At 39.5% G+C, this 18,651-nt stretch overlaps 1 protein-coding gene and 1 non-coding gene across 3 annotated transcripts in view; one reads left to right on the top strand and one right to left on the bottom strand.

Moving 5' to 3' along the window:
* MAN1A1 (mannosidase alpha class 1A member 1) overlaps window positions 1-18,651 on the top strand; it is a 170,756-nt gene that overhangs the window by 22,094 nt on the left and 130,011 nt on the right. The window lies entirely within an intron of this gene.
* On the bottom strand, window positions 1,421-1,522 carry LOC119625431 (U6 spliceosomal RNA). Its single transcript, XR_005241634.2, has one exon. It is a non-coding gene; the product is annotated as a U6 spliceosomal RNA (small nuclear RNA).

Raw genomic sequence — 18,651 nt, 5'->3', positions numbered from 1 at the left:
ATGAACAAAACTTACTCTCCCTGAGATAGTAACCGTTTCACAGCCTCTCACATTGCTGCTTCATTATGCAATGAAGTGTGAACCCTTTAATGGTGACCAGTTAAAACGCATACCTGCACACATCAAATCCAGAATTTGATTCCAAATTTACAAAACAATCAAGTCTTCTTTTGAAATTCTGACTATCAAGACCCAATTTAAATCTTCTTCATTCCATAAATTCTTGCCTGTTCTTATCCCCTGAACAGCAGAAAATTATTTTTCTCTGTTTTTATGGCTCACTTTGTTTTAACCTATGTACTATCTTTGCAGCACACACGAAGGCACTGAGATGAAAGAGCTTGTGGCTTTGCTGCTTATTAACAATCCAACCCTATGAAGGTATACAATGCATTTGAGCTTTATCTCTTATCTGTGAGAGTGATGATGATGCCTGCCTTTCCTGGATGTGAGGAGCCAGCAGGTGAATGGATGCAAAACTATTTGCATGCTAGGAAACCTATGTAGATATTGATTACTTAAGGAAATAGTTTTGGGGTTTGAATACCAGGTTTCTGAATCCCTGTCTGCCACTTGGTAATTCGTGGTATGGCAGTGGGTGACTTACTGTTCTTCCTTGGGCATGTTGTGTGGTGTGTTTTCTTTCATTCCTGTGACAAGCCATCACAAACAGAGTGACTTAAAACAATCTGAATTAATATCTTACAGTTCTGTAGGTCAGAGTCAGAGCGGGCTTGTTTGGTTTCTCTGCACTGAGTCTCATAAGGCCAAAAATGAGCTGTCAGCTGGCCCAGGCTCTTATCTGGCTCAGGGGAGAATCTGTTTTACAAGCTCAGTCAGGTTGTTGGCAAAATTCGGTTCCTTGCCAACTGTGGGACTAAGGTCCCCATTTCCTTGCTGTCAGCCAGGGGACTCTCAGTTTCTGAAGGCCACCTGCTTTCTTCATCACTTTGCTCCCTCCTTTTTCTTTTCATTCATTCATTCATTTAGACAAATAAAAATTGTATATATTTATGGTATACACATTTTGAAATATGTATCCATTGTGGAATGGCTAAATTCAGCTAATCACCATATCTGTTACCTCACATTCTTACCATTTCTTTTGGCAGGAGCACTTAAAATGTACTTTCTTAGCAGTTTTCAAGTGTACAATACAGTGTTCTTAGCTATAGTCACCATGTTGTACTACCATTTTAAAAATATGGAATGTAGCCCAGCCAACATGGCGAAACCCCATCTCTATTAAAAATTACAAAAATTTGCCAGACATGGTGGTGCACACCTGTCATCCAGCTCCTTGGGAGGCTGAGGCAGGAGAATCACCTGAACCTGGGAGGCGGAGATTGCAGTGAGCCAAGATCGAGCCACTGCACTCCAGCCTGAGCAACAGAGCGAGACCCTGTCTCAAAAAGGAAAAAAAAATATGGAGTGCTTCATAAATTTGCACATGATCCTTGCCGAGGGGCCATGCTCATCTTTTCTGTGTTGTTCCAGTGTTCATACAAGTTGCCAAAGCAAGAACTGAACACTCCCTCCTTTTTCAAACCAGCAACATCACATGGAGTCCTCTTCAGCTGGGTCTCTGACTTTGCTGTGATTTATGTTCAACAAACATAAACTGTTACCCAAGAGATATTTTGTGCCTCAGGTTGCTGGTAGGAGTAATGCAAATCAAAAGAAGCTCGGTTGGTAGTTGTACAGTAGTTCCTTTGTATAGCAACTTTTAGTACATGCAAATAAACAGAGAAGGCAAGCAAACATGCCAGATCCACATGTAAGGAGTACTGATAAATAGGAAGAATATTCCATTTTTTGCTTAGGACGTTTGTTGAAGCCTTTGACAAGCTATCTTATTTCCATTCCATTATTGTTCGTATTCTGGGCTCAATAGGGGTACTTAAAGTACCCAGTGTTGTAAGACTACTGAAAATTCACACACCCCCACCCCCGGAGACAGAGTCTTGCTCTGTCACCCAGGTTGGAGTGCAGTGGTGCAATCTCAACTCACTGTAACCGCCTCCTGGATTCAAGTGATTCTCCTGCCTCCGCCTCCTGAGTAGCTGTGATTACAAATGCATGCCACCACACCTGGCTAATTTTTGTATTTTTACTAGAGATGGGGCTTCACCATGTTAGCCAGGCTGGTCTCAAACATCTGACCTCAAGTGATCCGCCCACCTCGGCCTCCCAAAGTGCTGGGATTACAGCTGTGAGCCACCATGTCTGGCCAGACGACTGAAAATCTTGAATGAAAAATAATTCTAATTTTTGTTTATTCACCCTGCATCTTAGCAGGTATAGTGTAAAAGTTAGGAGCAAAAACTCTAGAGCCAAACTCCCTGATTTTGATTTCTCTCTCTTTCATGTGTCCAGTGACCTTGGGCAAGTTACTTAACCTCCCTGTACTTCAGTTTTGTCACCTGTTAAATGAAGGTAAATATAGGCCTAACTTTGTGGAGTTATTATTGAGGATTAAATTAAATGTGTTGATATATGTAAAGTGCCTGGAATTGTAACTAGTACATAGTGCTGTGTGAGTCCTGGGATTATTATTCTAATTGAACAATGTGCTTTAACCATTGGTTCTCAACTAAGGCTGTTTTGCTCCCTAGGGTACATTTGCCAGTGTCTGGAGATAAGGGTTGTTGCATCTGACAGGGTGAAATACAGACATCTAGTATGTACAGGCCAGGGATACCACTCTGAGTCCAAAAATGCACAGGGCTGCCCTCCCCAACCCCCAAACACAGAGTTATCCATCCCGAATGTCAGTAGTGTCAAGATTAAAAGCCCCTGTTGGGGCTTTTATGTTTTTAGTAACAACTTCATTTACAAATAAAATATTCATGTATCATGAGTGACTTTTAACAGTGAGGAAATTCATGACTGACAGCCATAGGGCTGGCTCTGAGTTCTACAGTAAAGTGAAAAGTAGAAAATAATTGTTCTGGTGATTATAAAAACAGGTATCACAGGAAAAGAGTGTGCTTAACTTCTAGAATATATAATTAAGGGTAAGAAATACTCTGGTCTTGTGAATCATTGAATGGGAGTTCTCATTTTCTAATTTTCCAGTGAGGTTCTTCTGGAGATGATAAGGAATGAAATTACAGGTGACCCTTGAACAATGCAGGGATTGGGGCGCCAACCGCTCATGCAGTTGAAAACCTGCGTATGACTTTCAGTTCCCCCCCCCCTCAAACTTAACTACCAATAGCCTACTGCTGACTGGAAGCCTTACTCACTAAACATAAACAGTCAGTTAACATGTATTTTGTATGTTATGTGTATGATATACTGTATTGTTATGACAAAGTAAGCTATAGAAAAGAAAATGTTATTTTGAAAATCATGAGAAAATATATTTATTCATCAGGTGGAAGTGAATCATCATAAAGGTCTTCATTCCTTGTTGTCTTCGTGTTGAGTAGGCTGAGAAGGAGGAAGAGGAGAGGTGTTCATGCTGCCTCAGGCAGAGGTGGAAGAAAATCCAAGTGTAAGCAGACTCCCAAGTTCAAACCCATGTTGTTCAAGGGTCAGCTGTACTTGGATTTGAAAACTTGCTGTTACTGTGTATGTTAGAATACAGTGAGAGTTAAGATAAATATGCTTTACAGTTGCTTTATGTGGAATTTACCTATATTGTAGTAGTGGTAAATTTTGCAAGGTCCCCAATGTTTTTGCCACTGTTATTTTTATTTCTGAATATGATACAAGGCTTACGTGTTTGCTCTCTTCACTCCTTCTCATCCCCTAGGAATATTGAATAATTTAGAATTTAGGGTATTCTTCAACTACTTATTTCTCCACCACCTCTCCTATCAATTTCAGCTGTTTGATTTGTCTGTACAAGATTCTGTAGGACTATCTGAGACTCTATTCATTTTCGTGGTTACAGAATTTGTCCTTTTGATGATAGGTCACTTAATCATCAACACTTGCATGACCACAGAGTGCAGAAGCTGATTAGACTGACATCCTGGGTCTTGTAGGAAAGAACCTGGGCACATTCCCATACCTTCCACTCTGTTAACCTACTTGGAGAAACTGAGAATCACAAGACACAAACAAAAATAACCTGCAGTTCATCATTAAGATTAAGCAGAATACTGACATGTTAGGCATCAACTAAGTGCTAAAAATACTTGATCATTGATTACATGATACAGTTGCTAAGTATTGGTAAAAATATATGAGATTGTGATCATATTAGAAATACATTTCTCTCATGGTATTTAACAAATTTGTGGCTTACATCATTATGACAAAAGGAAGGTGTTAATTGCAGCGAGGATGGTAACCACTTTATCCTTTTTGGATCATTGTATTACAACTTTGAATCTATAGGCATAAAGAGAAATACCCTGACTCCTTATTTAAAAGGAAGAAACAAAACCTTTTTGATTCAGGTCATATCTGCCATATTTTTTAATTAGGGCTAGAACCTGGGAAAAGCAGTTTACAGCAGAACTACATTTTATAATGCGATCTTTTGTTCAGTTTGACTAGTTTGTTTTTCTGACACTCTCTAAAGTGGTGTAACAGTGATAACTACTTCTTCACAGACTTTGTGATTGAGAGAGATGAGCCTTAAATATAATTGGCATCTTTCAAGGGTTTGGGCAAAGTCCAGCCAGTGTCCTGTGATGTCAGGGTATTAGAACAGAGAACCTCTTCTGTCAGCCACCACCTTGCTGTGGGCTCAGTTGCCTGCTTGAGCACCACATCAAAGACCCAGCTACATAGCAGTTGAAAACTAGTTAAAGCCTTCCTTCTACTTTGAAATGATTGTTACCCAAACCTTGGTTTGCTACTTCCTAATTCAGAGCCTTATGCTGAAGACATTTTTGGAAAAAACTCAACAGCTTTATCAGTGAAATATGGGGAAATACTTAAGTGTTTTCATCAATAATTAGTTGATCTGGGGAAGAGAGACTTAGATTACAGTGAATCAGTGTCTACATATATTATAGAATTTCTGTAAGCAGTCCTGGCTGAGTAGCAAATAGCACACACAGGACCGTGTTTCTTGCCTCGTTTCGGTGTACATAGTGACATTTTATTGTGGTAGTCTGGACCAGTGAGTAGAGGGTCCCAAAGACTTGAGATCATCCTAGGAAGACAAGTCCTTTACAAAAGATGGTTACCATTAGTTCTGAGAACAGAATTGAGATCTGAGTCTGGATTCCAAAGAATACTGGCAAGGCATATCATAGTAGTGATTAGTCTAAGCTGAGCAGGGCCCAGTACCCAGAGAGTCAAGCCTGGGAGAAGGAAAAAAGCCGAAATGGAACCAGAATGACAACACTTCGTAATGTGGACAAGATCATCACAGATATACAGCTGTACACCAGTGAGCTCCTCGTGGACAGGAATTGAATGCAGTGTAGGCCATGTAGCTGTAGGTGCTCAAGATGATTGTGGAAGGAATGAATGGTTCTGCCTGGCACAAAGGAACACTGGAATGGCTTTTGGTCTGGAGAGTCCAGTACTAGGACAGCTTCCACCCTGCTGCCCCACTGAATCTCTTGGGGAATTTGCTTTCTGCCTGGCTGAGGAAGGTGTGATCTGCTTCCTTCTCTGTGAGTTCTACAGGAGTGGGCCACTGTTAGGGAGGGCTGCGGCCCCTGGAACATTTTTACCATTGCTCAAAGTAAACATTTGCAGGGTCAGGGGTGGTGGCTCATGCCTGTAATCCCAGCACTTTGGGAGACTGAGGTGGGCAGATCCCTGGAGGTTAGGCGTTCAAGACCAGCCTGGCCAACATGGCAAAATCCCGTCTCTACTAAAAATTAGCGAGGCATGGTGGTACGTGCCTGTAGTCCCACCTACTAGGGAGACTGAGGCAGAAGAATCACTTGAGCCCAGGAGGTTGAGGCTGTGGTGAGCTGAGATCATGCCACTGTACTCCAGCCTGGGAGACAGAGCAAGATCTTGTCTCAAAAAAAAAAAAAAAAAAAAAAAATGCAGGCCATGTATTCAATCCACTAGATTTCACGACCTTGGTTCTTTGTCAGTAAAATTCAAAGGTGAGTAGTTAGTTGTTGGGAGGGTGACCTTCTGAGACAGGACCAAGGAAGCAGGCAAGAGGGACAGATCCTTCATAAATCCTGACAGAGCGTCCTGTAGAAGGTAAAGTATCCTTCTGGTTTGGAGGAGCATTTTAAACAAGGATATTTTAAATCAAGTTAGAGAGTCCTAAGCCAAGGACAGCATTTTATATTCAGTACTGGGAAGGTATTTTCTGTCAACAGTAGAAGGTCATACTTCTCTGTTTGGAACAACAGTCTTGTTTCCTGAAATGAAGGATGTGGAATTCTAATATTGTTCCAACATTGAAAAGAAAACAGTGTGAGAGTCAGTTTATATGGAAATCGATAGTAGAAGATCACAAGTATACTGACCTATTTTAAATAAGATTTCATGTAGTTACAGTAAAACTTTGAGGAGAAAGTTGTATTCTTTCGTGTATATATATTTGAGGATCAGAAATTTTACATTTGAGAAAGAAAAATTGTAATTCAGCTATGTTACCCTGTAAAATTAGGTAAAAATTAAACATTTCAAATAGTATTATCAGTTTTACTGACTAGAAGCATAGTATTTAATACAAATACTATTATAAAATATATTTTAACAAGAGCCCCTTTTAACAAAACTAAAGCTGTTTAATGATATGTAATTATTGGGGTAATGATATGTAATTATTGGGGTAATTCAGTTTTTACTAGCACTATGAATAAATTGTATTACAGAAGATACTTTAATATTTGAAGTTTATACCACAGTATATAATATAACCTTCTTTGATAACAATATTTACTTGAATAATTTATTTAATTTTGATCACATACTTTACTTTTTTCAAACAAGGTGGAGAAAAACTCCTCAAATTATTCTATGATGTTGCTATTTTCTGAGTGAATCCCAGAACCCCGACCACATACCTCTGTTTTTTTGTTTTTAACCATTTGTGCCTTCCCCCAAGCCCACATTAGTCCTTAAAACTTAATCAGAGGACTTGGCTACTGTAATTTTTTTGGTAAATCATACTATTTATTATTACACAATTGTCACTGTCAAACTTTTAGAGAAGTTTCAGCTACCAAATAATATGAAAAATACTGCAGAGAAAAACTTCAGTTTACTCAAAGTCGAACAATGTACATAGCCCAGTTTTGAGCTGATCACTCTAGTTTTAAACAAACAACCAAAGGATAACTACTTAAATGCTAAATGCCTTAGTGATTGGTGGTAGTTCAAACTTTAGTTTGAACTTTAAACATAACTGGCTGACCCCTCCTTAAGAGAAGATACTGGCTGGGCACAGTGGCTCATGCCTGTAATCCCAGCACTTTGGGAGGCCAAGGCGGGTGGATCACGAGGTAAGGAGTTTGAGACCAGCCTGGCCAACAGAGTGAAACCTCGTCTCTACTAAAAATACAAAAAATTAGCCAGGCGTGATGGCAAGCAACTGTAGTCCCAGCTACTTGGGAGGCTGAAGCAGGAGAATCGCTTGAACCCAGGAGACGGAGGTTGCAGTAAGCCAAGATTGTGCCACTGCACTCCACCCTGGGGAACACAGCAAGACTCTGTCTCTTAAAAAAAAAAAAAAAAAAGATACCACCGCAGTTCTCCTGGCAGAAAAACCACTGCGACAGCATATGTGCACGTGCCACACCTTTGTTCAAGGCAGAAGGAAGAGGGAAAGCAAAGATACCCATTGACCTTGACAAATGTCCCATTGGCTGGAACTTTGACCAGTAGCCACTTCTAGCTGTGAAGAGTCTGAGAAAGAACATTAGGCTTTTACAGTTGTCAGTTTCAGCAAGAAGCAGAGGAAAAAGAGGTTTGGTCGTGGGGTAAATATGTCTATATTATCTGCAGTAGGTCTAATAGATACTCATATTTTTATTGTTTTGCAGCTTTGTGTAATCTTTTGGAATAATAAAACAATTTCACCTCTGCTGACAAACTTGACATTCCTTTTACTTCTTAAATTTATGGAGGTCTTTGCCCGATTTTTAAGCCATAAAATAGCTGAAGAAAATTGGAAGTCATTGCATTCAAAGCTCATATTAAGTAATGCAGTCTATTTTAACAGGTTGCCGAATCGGGCATATATTTATTGCTGGCCACTTGCCATCCATCAACAATAGAATGAATGATGATGATGATGATGATTTTTTTTTTTTAACCATTTTGGAAAAAAAAATCAAGTTCTATCAGATTTTAAAACCCTACCAGAAGTGTTAAAGTAATGCGTTTGCAGGCCCAGGAAATATTTGCCATCACTTACAAAATACCTCAGATGATCTTCAGTCCATAGAAAATATGATTTTAGGGTGGTAATGATACAGGCATATCAGATGTTAGTGCTTGCCTTAAAGATGGTACTGTATCACATATAGTCTAAAATAATTATTTGCCATTTTTAGTGAAATCTTAGTAACACAGAAGTCTAGATGAAACCATAGAAGAGAGCTTTGAAAAATAATCTGTATCTCAGTACTTTTTCTCTGCATGTATTTAATAAGAAATCTGATACTGCCATTTAGGGGCAATGTTTAGAGTATTACTGACATTCAAGCTAGTGTATTGAGCAATGTGTGTCTTTTCAGTAACATAAAATGAAATTATTCGAGTGTTCTTTTGGTGATGAAATACAGTCCTCGATGAAACCAAGACTCATGGTGATGAAAGAACCGTGTAGGATGCCCAAGTAGAGATGAACATAAATCTTTCAAAGCAAGGAACTTTAGCTATTAAAATGTATGTAAAGCAAAGTTCTGTTTCAGTATATGTCAGGTAACTTTTTCCCTACAGGGTACCAGAAGTAAGAGATATTCATATGTTCACTTTCTTAACATAGCAGTACATTTAATGCTTTCCCTGCATCTGCAAGGTTTTCAAAAAAAGAAATATGGGAAGTTGGTTTTGCATGTCATGTTTCTGAAAGCCTCACTCCTAAACATAATGTAAATTTTTCCAGAATAATGAGATAGGTAACAGAAACATGCAAAGATGTATATCAACAGCACATGAGTAACACTTTATTTGGAAGGCAAGTTTCCCCCAGATTGCATGGGTCACACATTTGGCTCAGGACACTGTACAAGGTAATATATCTTAGGCTTCAGACTCAGTGTGAGTTCATAGCCAACCTCCATCGCTAAGATCTGATGTTGGGAAAATTACTTAACCTCTTGATTTCTTCATCTGTGCAGTGGAACTCTCACTGGTGAGACTACCTTCCTTGCAGAGTTGTTGTAAGGGATGAGCGGAGAAATGCTTTACATACTTCCTGATGTGTAAATGTTCAATAAATGCTATTTCTATGATAAGGATGATGATAAGAAAATACCTTTTTGGGACATACCAATTATGGATTTTAAGTCTTGTAGAATCACTAGTTGCTACTACAAGATTATCCTTAGGAACCAGCATTTCTGCTAGTATTACATTTCATAAGTAAAATCCTTTTATACATTTTTATTATTGTTACGCCCAGATAATAATTTGTAAAACTGTTATCAGCAGTATGAAAGGATTACTTTCAGAATTTACAAGATCATGGATTCTAGATGACAATGGATATTCCACTTATTAATAATGGACAGTTTTAAGGACAGTTACTTCAGAAGGTTTTGTTTTGTTTTGTTTTTAGGAAAAACAAATTTTCCTATAATATGTGGCATTTTATGGCCAATCTATTTTTTATGAATTCTACCTTCAAATAATAACAACTTAGAGAATTACAATTCATAATCCTTTAATTAAGAAAATAGTGATTTCTGGCCTTAATTTGAAAAGGAAATGCTTATACTGTGCAACTCTCTTCTTTAACAGCTTTATTCATAATTGCCAAAACTTGGAAGCAACCAAGATGTTCCTCAGTAGGTAAATGGATAATTAAACTGCACTATATCCAGACAATGGAGTATTATTCAGCACTGAAAAGAAATACTATTCAACACTAGAAAGAAATGAGCAATCAAGCAATAAAAGGGCATGGAGGTACCTTAAATGCATGTTACTAAGTGAAAGAAGTAACATGGCTACAATGTAAGGCTACATATTTTATGATTCCAATTATATGATATTTTGGATGAAACAAAACTATGCAGATAGTAAATTACTGGGGATTGGGGAGAGTTAGGGGTGAATAGGTAACATAGAGGATTTTCATGGCAGTGAAAATACTCTGTATTATACTATGGTGGTAAATACATGCCATTATACATTGTCAAAACCACTGAAATATACAACACTAAGAGTGAGCCTTAGTGTAAGTCATGGACTTTGGGTACTAATGATGTGTCAGTGTAGGTCCATCAGTTGTAATAAATGCACGATTCTGGTGCATAATGTTGATAGTGAGGAGGCTGTGCCTTTGGGGGACAGAGGATATATGGGAACTTTGTACTTTCCACTCAGTTTTGCTGTGCATCTAAAACTTCTGTTTTAAAAAAAAGTCTGTTTTAGAAAACATACACACACAAAAGAAAGGAAAAAGGAGAAATACTTGTGCCCTGCAGTTCTCCTCTTGACAACTGAAGAATGGGGCTTGACTCTCTGGGAATAGCTTTTTTCCAAAAAAAAAAAAAAAAGAAGAAGAAGAAGAAAAGAATGTAATTTAAAAAGGTAACTATATCTGACTTTGCTCATTTTAATGAAATTCAAGCTAATTCATTTTTATCGATCACTAAATAATTAGTAACTTTATTAACTACTAGTAATACTAGTGATAGCCTCATAGTATTTGTAAAGTTTAAAAAAGGAATCTAAAGGAAAAAAAAAGTTTAGTCTTTGTAAGGTTGACTAATCTGTAAACAAATCTTTTAAAGATAGCATATTTCAATTTGTAAAAGCATTTTGTCACTACTGCAAAAATTAAAATGTAGTGAAAATTTGAAGTTGTAGAATGATAAATGTGTGAGTTAGAATGTTTGGGCTTACCTTTTTATTACAAGTATTGAAAAAAACCTTTTGAGATTAGACACTACATGAAAACAGTATTTGTTTTCTATGGAATACTTTTTTAGCTCTCTTTAGGATATTAAGGGAGCATCTGTGATATCCCAGCAAAGAATACCTGTTTTGGCTGGGCACGGTGGCTCACTCCTGTAATCCCAGCACTTTGGGAGGCGAAAGCGGGCAGATCACCTGAGCTCAGGAGGTTGAGACCAGCCTGGCTAACATGGTGAAACCGCTTCTCTACTAAAAATACAAAAATTAGCCAGACACCTGTAATTCCAGCTACTCAGTAGGCTGAGGCAGGAGAATCGCTTGAACCCAGGAGGGGGAGATTGCAGTGAGCCAAGATCGCGCCACTGCATTCCAGCCTGGGCGACCAGAGTGAAACTCCATCTCAAAGCACACACACACAAAACGAATACCTTTTTCTCTTAATCACTAAAGATCTATAGTTGCTGATGCTTCCCGTGTTGGGAAAGCCCTATAAGATCTTGGCCTGGGAACCAAGTGAGGAAGATCACCTGTCACCACAGGCCTGCAAGGGGTCACTTGCTGGCCTTACATTGACCACAGAGGTCTTAGCAAGGCTAATCTAATGAATTCAGAGTTTCTGTGTTAATTAAAAATCAGCCAAATAAACAGACCAAAAACCCTGAGGCTAAACCTTTAAACGCAAAGTGACAACTTCTGAACTCAATGACAGCTTCTGCCTGGAGACCATAGTCATTAACCACAAGACAGATATTTCCGATGAGGAAATAACTGCAAATGGTAGACCCTTAGCTGATGCCAAACTATTCTATGTAAGGGAAGTGTTCTCAGCAATAGTGCTTCTTTCCAAAAAGGAATGGACTGGATATTCACATATGAATAAGCCCTTTTCTGACCTCTAACTTTTGAGTTGCTAAATTATTATCCCTTAGAATGTTTTAGAGAAATGGACTTACATTTTGGTCAAGTATTTCTTTTTTCTTTTTTTTTCACCTGTACCCTCTTCCATTTGGTAACAGCATGAGTTTTATAAAATAATGTCAAAATTTGGCCATAAAAAAAGAGAACCATTAAATGCATATGATCCAATTTTTTGAGCTAGAGCTAGAAACACTGGCTTTTCCTTAGGAGAACAAGATACTTCTTAGAAACAGAACAATCTGTCCTCTACAAGTAGTGATTACTAGAATTCTCATTTTTTAAAACAGGCTTTATCAGGCATTCTGACTCTTTTTCTGAAGAAATTGCTGTTGCTAACCACGCTTTCATTTCACTGGGGAATTAATGCTCAGTGGCACATTAGAATTCATGCAATAGCATTAAATAATTACTGTTTCTTTATATATCTCTTGCCAACTTAGAAGTACATTAAAATTGGCTGTAGGAGAATTCAGGACACCTCAATCTGAAGAAAATCCCCATCCCTATATATATATATTCCCCACTCAGTGGATAAGAGGCAACCTTGAGTACCTGGCAACAAACGAATTGCACACATAGCAACCAGAAAAGTCGAGTAATATAGAAAGAGGAAAGAGAAGCTGGTCTACATTAGCTCCCGTGGTGGTAGTATACCTCAGAAAATATCAGATCTGTAGACAGCAGCTTGGCATGAGGAGAGGAATCCATGGTTTTCCATAAATCTAGTTACAGGTCAGGTCGGGTAGGGCAACACCATCTTGTCTGCCCAAGTAGCATACGGAGCAGGAGGAGAAAAGTTAGGTACAGAGCTGGAATCGAGAGCCAAAGTGGAGGAGGAGGAAGGCTGGGAGAGGTGAAGGATGTAGGGCAGGCAAGGAAAGGTGGTACTGTGAGGGTCTTCAGTTGAGCCAGCTCCCAAGCCTGATTCGGTGTGTCATTTGGTGCCACACCTGGCCACAGCTGCTTAGACCCCAGTGAGGGCTGCCCTCTGTGCGTGGAGCAGCAGGAGGGCTCAGGGGCCTCAGATGACTGTCTGAGGTTTGCAAGCAGCAAAAAGTGAGGGCTCTGTTCAGTGTATAGTGGAGAAAATCAGAATGAGAGAGTTCCCAGCCTTGCTCTTCTGTACACTACCTTGGGCCTTAGCTTCATCTGTAAAACAGGGATAATAATACCCCAGAGAGGGTGTCGTAAGGATTGGATGTGTTAAATTATATCGAATTCCCTTCACAGTGCAATGTAGTAGCTGTTTGACGAAGTTAATTCACTTCCTCCTTTACAGCCTCGGACTCCATAACCCATGATGACGACAGCTCCTACAGTTTCATTTGTAGAACAAAATAATACTTTCTAAAATGTGAAAGTACTACTCATCCAGTGAAAGAATTAAGAAGGTTACACATAATGCTTTATATACCTCAGATCTCAAAGACTTGCTAATTTGTGGCAAAGAGAAAGCACATATGGTGCTACCAGAGCAGTCCAGGAACCTGGCTCTGAAGGGCAGCCTATGCTAAAAGTGAAATAGAAGCTCCTCACTGAGCTATGGGAACCAGGGCTGGTGGGAAGCCGCATGCCCACAGACCTAAAAACAGAGTGGTTAGTTCTAGACGTGTGCCTGTAAAGTAGGGGTTGCAGTGCAAACTGCTGGGCTGTGGACTAACTGTGGCTCACAGATTTTTTTTTTCAACCCTTAGCCGGTGTAGTATTTTTTTTTTTTTTAATAGCTTTAGTCGGGGGCTTGACTCTCATTTATTCACTTCTAGTTGCCGTAGACCTGGTGGTTCTGTTCCTCTCTGGCCCTTCAAATGTTCTGACCCCTTTTTTGAGCCCACCGCAGAGCAGGGGCACAAACCAGAGAGCAGACGGTGGACTCAGAACCAGGGACTGAATGTATCCTATCCCTTTGTCCTAGGGTTGCCAGGTGAAATATAGCACTTTCAGTTAAATTTGAATTTCAGATAAACAACGTGTGTGTGTGTGTGTGTGTGTGTGTGTGTGTGTATGTGTGTGTGTGTAAGCGGGTTCTGTGTAATATTTCCATTTCCTAAATCTGGCAATACTGCTTTATTCCCATTTATAATTCTCATCCTCGCAACTGTAGGTACTAAGTAGTAATTATCATTGTAACGTTGAGGTAAAAAATCTTGAAAATAGAACACCTTAGCAGCCTTTGGGACAGAGAGAGGGGATACATTTATTTCAGCATTTGAAATAGCATGTGAATGAGTGTTTGAATTTGATATGGAGTAAAATTGGAAACTATTATGGCTAGAGGGCTTTTTTTTTTTTTTTTCACATACTGGGTGATGACAGCTAGAAGGTGACTGGAGGTGGCCCTCACTCACTGAAGAATCATGTGAGGACAAGGATCATTCCTAAGACTGTCTTGGGTGGCATCTTGATACCTGTTACATGAGAGGATGCTAAATACTTTCAGATGTAATTGTGGTAGACTCCAGGCAGGCAGTCTTTGTGAAGGCGGAGTCACATCAGGCTCTGCACTGTCACCTCTTGGTGACATTGGCCTCTTTTCTTTCCTATCCCGGAATTGCTCTGCCCACTCTGAGTTCAGCTAAAGTTCAAAGCATCAAAGGAAGGAGAACTTCCTTCCTAAGTTCTCCCTTATCTCTGTTTAACCACCTGAAGCCTAGGAGGACTCTGAGGAGGTGGCGTGCATGGATAAAGGTCAGCCAGGTTCACTGAGTGTCTTCTAGTCAGGTGCCCTGTCACACCTGATCTCCTCACTGTGCTGTAAGGGAGATAATATTTATTTTTTTAATAAGCTTTATTTTCTGAGCAGTTTTAGGCTCATAGCAAAATTGAGCAGAAAGTATAGAGAGTTCCCATATACCCCCTGTCCCCACACAGGCACAACCTCCCAATTTCAGCACCTCAGCCCACACTGGTGCATTTGTTAAAATGGGTTATTCTTTTTTAAAGATGAGAGAACTAAGGGGTAGAAGGGCGGACCCTGAGGCAGCCAGCTTCAGGCTTATCCACTGTGACCTGCTCTGCCATGTGCCTGTGACCTGCCTCAGTATCTGGGCTTTTGCTGCCCAGTGGTCCTTCTGGCCCTCCAGATCTTCATTCTCATAAGGAAATGTCAGTGGTGGGGATAGCATTAGATAAGCAGAGGAAGGGGTGGTTAGATTGCTGTCTTTTGTTCATCCATGGAGAAATTCTCTTCCAATGGATAAGTGAAGGTTTAGAGAAATTGTGAATTAATTTCCTCCAAGTTGCTTTTTATCTATGTCCCTCCCTTCTGTTTTCCAGTTCCACCAAAGATTGAAAGAAATAAGGTTGATTCAGTGACCCTAAAAATATATTATCTGAAAGTTCTAGAAGTTACTTTTATATGACAGCCAAGTAATTTTAAGCAAAGTTTGATGGAAATTGCTGTCAGGCTTTTAAAGTCACTGTTTTTCAAAGCATCAATGCTAAGTGTAGTTTTAAGAGAAATGGCACATCACTTTCAGGTTTAACAATCAGTGAGTTAGAGTGCTCTTCCACCTCAGAGCTTGCCTAAACCAGGCACAGCCCCTTGTGTCCCGAGGAACAGCAGGGACATGATTATCACTGGACCACAGAGCTTCTTCCCTTTCGTGACAAACAGCAGACTGTTACATAAATGAGCCAAAGATGGCCTCTGTCTGTTGGTCTCTAGGTTATTTCCTCACTGCAGGCTGAGACTCATTAACTCAAGAGCCCACCAACACCAAACTAATTTTTATACATCGAATTATTTTTAAAATAGCCCAAACAAGCAGATTTTTAGCTATTTAGAGCCTGCCTTACACATTCTGTGAAACCTTACCTAGCATCTGTTGGCCATTGATAAGATAGAGGTTTGTGGTTTTAAGACACTGAGCTGCTACTGCCCTTCAAAGTTCTCTGACATAGAGATACTCCACCATGCTGTGAAGTGACATCACTTAGTCCTAAGCCCTCATTCTAATGCATCTCTCCCTTGGAAGTTCCTTCGCCCTCCTCCCCTTCTGCATGGCGACCTGCTCACCGTATGCCTCTGGATGCGCTCGCATGCAACCCTGTACAAAGCACTACTCATTAAAGCTTGTTGTGTGTTAACTGCCTCTGTGGTCCTGTCTTTTTCCCAGATCAACCTCAAATCCCTTGAACAAACACCCCCTACACAGTAGTACCTTGGCACAACTAAGGTATGAAAGCCAGTGTATGAACTTCCAGAACTAAAGATCACCCCACATTGCCTTACCCCTGGAGTGGACCCTTCTACTCTGCCTTTCTTCCTCCATCTTTTGGATACCAAATAGTTCTGTGTATTTTTTAAATGTATATATTGATAAAGAGCTTGTGTATGATATAGATTTGCCTGGTTTCACATATATTTGTCCCTTGTATTTATGTGTTATACTAGGAAAAATTATGAAGCTCTTTTAGATTGCAAAGATCGCAGACATTCTTAAGTTTTTAATAAAAGTAACTATAATGCCTAAAATGCATTGAGCACTTACTGTGTGTCGGGCAACGTGCTAAGCTCTTTACATGCATTGTTTTATGTAATCATCACCACAACCAATGAGGTGTTTTTATTCACATGCAGAAAGTGGGCTCAGAGAGATTAATTGCCTCACTTAGAGTCACACTGACGATGGCAGAGCTCAGATATGAACCCAGTTTCTCAGATGTGTTTGCCTGTGATCCGCTCTTACCATTACTCCTCAGTAAATGAGAAACTTTTCTAAAAGTACACATGGAGAAGTAAGCAAACAGTCTCAGCAGGCAAAGAGGAAAAGGGAAGATGATTCATCAACATTCAGGACTCAGCAGCATTGTTGATCGTTCTATAGCAGCTGTACAGGCCTAACACAGTTCCACTGGAGAACCATCCAAGTGGCAACATCATCTCTGCCTCAGCCGCCTCTTAACATTTTTCTCCTTCCTTTCTCCTCTTTTTTCTCATGGCTTCTACTGCTTCATGGCCCTTTCTCCTGTGTGTTTGTACTTCTCTGTTTCTATGTCGCTCTCTGGCCTCTAGGTTCTCTCTGAATGTCTGCCAGTTACACTTCCCTAGGTAGAGTGGATGGTTGGGTTGTCTCGCCCAATGCATTAGTGAGAATTGCACACCAGGGCGCCTCGCCTTGGAGGCTCATGGCTGGCTCACAGCTCTCTGCCTTTGAATTGGGCTCCAGGCCCTGGTTCATTCAGCTGGGCCGGCATCACATCCTATAAACTATGGAAATTTTATGTAAGATCCCATAGAAGGAGGCCGTAAGTGGGACTTGGACTTGTAGGCTTCAATGAAATAGGGCAATGAAAGCCCAAAGTTTTCCTAAGATCTGTCTGGCAAAATCATGTAATTTTCAAATACTTTTAATGTGTCCAGTATGAAAATTTAAAGATTATATGTTTAAAACTTTAGCAAATAGAAGTATTTGCTAAGAGTAGTTCTAGCAATAAATATGCAGGATATGAAATCTGTGCATACTAGGGAAATTCCAACGTATTTCTTCAGTGTGCTTGATTAGATCAGGACATTAAACTTAAATTGTTAGAAACAACAATAGAGTTATATACAACATTCAATTAGTTTTCTTAGTCTTCTATTTCATAAACATTTAGTGAGTATGTAAGCAGGCAGTATCTTATGTTTCCATACATTATCAATGAGATTATAAGTGAGACACAGTCCTATATACTTCCCTTTCAATCCTTTAGAATCTTAACTTTTCATAGTGTGGCAGATACTCAATAAATGACCTGGCCTAATTAATCAGCCCCGATGCCAATTGAGAAGAAAGTACAAATCAAAGAATCTTTTCTTATAAGCATGGAGTCAAGGGGAAGTAATACTATTTCTTTAATGCCTTATACCCAATTTAATATTTTCTGGGTTAAAATAATGGGTTGCAATTATGAAATTTTGGGTCCTTTCTTTCCTTTCACACAGTGTGTCAGCCGTACCTTTCACCGGAGCAAATAGACGTATTCAGGAAAAAAACATCTTTGGCTTGCTTTCGGTTTACCTTTTTTTGTGAGGGTTTCACTACTGCATTTGAAATTTGGACCCATTTTACTTCTACAGGGAATGTCAGGCTGTAGAACACTAATTAAGTTGATGAAAGACTACAAAAGAAACCTAAGGAGCCTGTGAAGAGGGGGGATCAATTCTATCCTTGTTAGTAGTTAAATTTTAGAAGTGACTTCCTTGTCCTGTCAGCTCATGAGAACTGGGTCTAGAGAACTTAAATTACTTCATCCCCATCGCCACTCAGCCGGGTAATGCCTTAATACTACAAAATTAAAAGCTGGTAGCCTTTTGATGTTTTCTAATATTTGTGTAAGTCGTAAATCTAAGTTAACAAGTTGATTTTATTTGTGACTTTTAAATTGAAGCTCATAGTTAGTCTATGCATGCATACACACACACGCACACAATGTCTTACAGTTAACTTTAATGCGCTAAATCATGTCCAGAGGTGATCACCTGGTGGAATTGGTTAACAATATGACTGTTCCTCTTTACAATTGCTGGATAAACCCCTCCCAATGCTTCATTCAGGGCATTTTGACCACATCATTTTCTTCTTTTCTAACTGTAACTCATAGAAATCCCATGGGATCAGGAACCCATTTTGAGAAATATGTCAGCAACTTTTGAAATGTAGGAAACTAACCAATTAGTGTCAGCTTTTCCCTTGAGGGAATAAAATAGGAAAAGTTAATATATGCTACAGAGGTTACTTTAGGAGATCCTCTGCTAGTGGTACATTGTATAAATGA

Source organism: Chlorocebus sabaeus, chromosome 13 (assembly GCF_047675955.1).
Source record: "Chlorocebus sabaeus isolate Y175 chromosome 13, mChlSab1.0.hap1, whole genome shotgun sequence".
NCBI classification, from domain to species: domain Eukaryota; kingdom Metazoa; phylum Chordata; class Mammalia; order Primates; family Cercopithecidae; genus Chlorocebus; species Chlorocebus sabaeus.
This window is presented reverse-complemented; position numbering and strand designations above follow the sequence as displayed.